Below are 3,408 nucleotides of genomic sequence, written 5' to 3' on the forward strand. Positions count from 1 at the left end.
TTCAAGGAGCATTCTGAGGACAAGTGTCCGGGAGCATTGTGATGACAAGTATATTGAGAATTGTGAAGACAAAGGTCATGGAGCTTTGTAATGAAAAGGGCATGGAGTATTGTGATAACAGGGTTCATGGATCATTGAGATGAAAAGGGGCATACAGCATTGTGATTACAGTGTTCTTGGAGCATTGTGATAAGAAGGGTCATGGAGCTATGATGACAAGGCAATGGAACATCGTGATGGCAGGGGTCATGGAGCATTGTTATGACTGGGGTAATGGAGCATTGTGATGGCAAGGATATGGATCATTGTGATGAGAAGGCCATGGAGCATTCTGATGACATTTGTCATGGAGCTTTGTGAAGAGAAGGGCATGGTGCAATGTGATGAGAGCGTTCATGGAGCATTGTGATGACAATGACATGGAGCATTGTGATGCCAAGTGTCATGGATCTTTGTGATGACAAATGTCATGGAGCATTTTGATGGCAAGGGCGTTGTGCATTGTGATGAGAAGGGCATGGAGCTTTCTGATGACAGGGTCATGGAGCAATTTGATGAAAAGTGTCATGGAACATTTTTATGACAGGTGTTATGGATCATTGTGATGTCAGGGTTCATCGAACATTGTGATGATAAGTGCATGTAGCATTGTGATGACAGGAGTCATAGAACATTGTGATGACAAGGGTGAGGGAGTATTGTGACAAATAGTGATGTAGCATTGTGATATCAGTGGTGAGAGAGCATTTTGATGAGAAGTGCATGGAGCATTGTGATGACAAATTTTATGGAGCATTGTGATGACAAGTTTGTGGAGCACCTTGATGACAAGCGCATGGAGCACTGTGATGACAAGTGTCATGGAGCATTGTGCTGATAAAGGCATAGAGCATTGTGATGACAAGTGTCAAGGAGCATTGTGATGAAAAGTTCATGGAGCATTGTGGTTAAAAATGTTACAGAGACTGTTGATGCTGATGGCATGGACCATTGTGATGACAAAGGTCATGAAGCACTGTGATGATTGGAGTCACAGAGCATTGTGATGACAGGGGTCATGGAGCATTGTGATAACAAGGGCATGGAGCATTGTGATGACAAGGGCATCGAGCAATGGTCTAATAAGTTTCATGGATTATTGCGATGACAGTTGGAATGGCGCATTGTGAGGACAAGGGCATGGAGCATTGTGATGACCAGGTCATGCAGTATTGTGAAGACAGGTGTCAGGGAGCATTGTGATGACATATATAAGGGCCCATTGTGATGACAATGGCATTGAGCATTGTGATGCAAAGTGTCATGGAGGATTCTGATGACAAAGGTAATGGAGCATTGTGATGACAATGGCTTGGAACATTATGATGAGAAGGGTCAAGGCGCATTGTGCTGACAAGTGCAAGGAGAATTGTGATGACAAGGGTCATGGATCATTCTGATGACAAGCTTGTGGAGTATTTTGATCACAATGTCATGGAGCATTGTGATGAAAAGGGCATGGAGTATTGTAATGACAGGCATCATGGAGCGTTGTGATGACAAGTGTTATGGAACATTGTGATCACAAGGGATTGGAGCATTGTGATGACAGAGGTCATGGCTCATTTGATATCAAGGAGCTTGGAGCATTGTGATGAAAAGGGCATTAAGCAATGTGATCCCAAAGTTCATGGAGGATTGTGATTGCATTGGTAATGGAGTATTGTGATGACAAGCGCATAGAGCATCGTAATGACAAGGTCATGGTGCATTTTGCTGAAAAAGGCATGGAGCATTGTTATGATATGTGTCATGGAGCACTGTGATGACAAGCGTCACAGAGCATTGGGAATACAGGGGTCATGGAGCATTGAGATGAAAAGGGCATGCATCATTTTGATGAGAAGTGTCATGGAGCATTGGGCTGAAAATGTTCATGGAGTATTGTGATGATAGGGGTCATGGAGCATTGTGATGACAAGGGAATGGAGCACTGTGATGAAAAGGTCCTGGAGCACTGTGATGTGAAGACCATGGAACCTTGTGATGACATATCTCGTGGAGCATTCTGATGAAAAGGTGCAGGGATCATTGTGATTACAGGGGTCTTGGAGCATTGTGATGATAAGGGCATGGAACATTATGATGAGAAGGCCATGGAGCATTCTGATGACATGAGTCATGGAGATTTGTGATGACAAGTGCAAGGAGCATTGTGATCACAGGGGTCTTGGAGCATTGTGATGAAAAGGGCATGGGTCATTGTGATGAAAAAGGCATGGAGCCTTGTCATGAAAGAGTTCAATGTGCATACTGACGGCAATAGTCAGAGAGCATTGTGATGACAAGTGTATTGAGCATTGTGATGACAAAAGTCATGGTGCATTGTCATGAGAAGACCATGGATAATTGTGCTGAACAGCGTCATGGGGCATTGTGATGACAAGTGTTATGGAACATTGTGGTCACAAGGGTTTGGAGCATTGTGTTGACAGAAGGTCATGGAGCATTTTGATTTCATTGTGATGACAATAGCCTGAAGCATTATGATGATGGGCATGGTGCATTGTGATGACAGCGTTCATGGAGCATTGAGATGAAAAGTGGCATGGAGCATTAGTCTGACAAGTTTCATGGATTATTGTGATAAGAGTGGGCATGGCACATTGTGATGACAAGGGCATGGAGCACTGTGATAACAAGGTCATGGATTATTGTGAAGAAAGTTGTCAGGGAGCATTGTGATGAAATATGTCATGTTCCAGTTTGATGACAATATCATGGAGCATTGTGATGCCAAGTGTCATGGAGGATTGTTGTGACAAAGTAAAGGAGCATTGTGATGACAAGGGCATGGAGCATTGTTATATCAAGGGACATTGATAATTTTAATGTCCAGGTCGTGAAACATTGTGATGAAAATCGCATGAAGCTTCCTATGACAGGGGTCATGGAGCAATGCTGTGACAAGTGCATGGAGTATTGTGATGACAAGAGCATAAAACATTGTTATGTGAAGTGCCATGGAGCATTGTAATGACAAGGACATGGAGAATTTTGAGGACAAGGGACATTGAGCTTTGAGATGACAAGGCATGGAGCATGGTGATGGCAAAACCGTGGAGCATTGTGATGAGAAGACCTTGGGTAATTGTGATGTCGAGCATCATGGAGCACTGTAATGACAAGGGGCATGAAGCATTGTGATGACAGGTTTCACGGAGCATTGTGATGACAGGGGTCATGGAGCATTGTGATGACAAGTGCATGGAGCATTGTGATGACAAGTGCATGGAGCATTGCAAGGTCAAGAGCATGGAGAATTGAGATGACAAGAGCATGTAACATTGTGATGAGAAGTGTCCTGTAGCATTGTGATGTCAAGGACGTGGAGAATTGTGATGACAAGGGACATGGAGCATTGTGATA

This window comes from Mesoplodon densirostris, unplaced genomic scaffold (genome assembly GCF_025265405.1).
Source record: "Mesoplodon densirostris isolate mMesDen1 unplaced genomic scaffold, mMesDen1 primary haplotype scaffold_37, whole genome shotgun sequence".
Classification (NCBI taxonomy): Eukaryota; Metazoa; Chordata; class Mammalia; order Artiodactyla; family Ziphiidae; genus Mesoplodon; species Mesoplodon densirostris.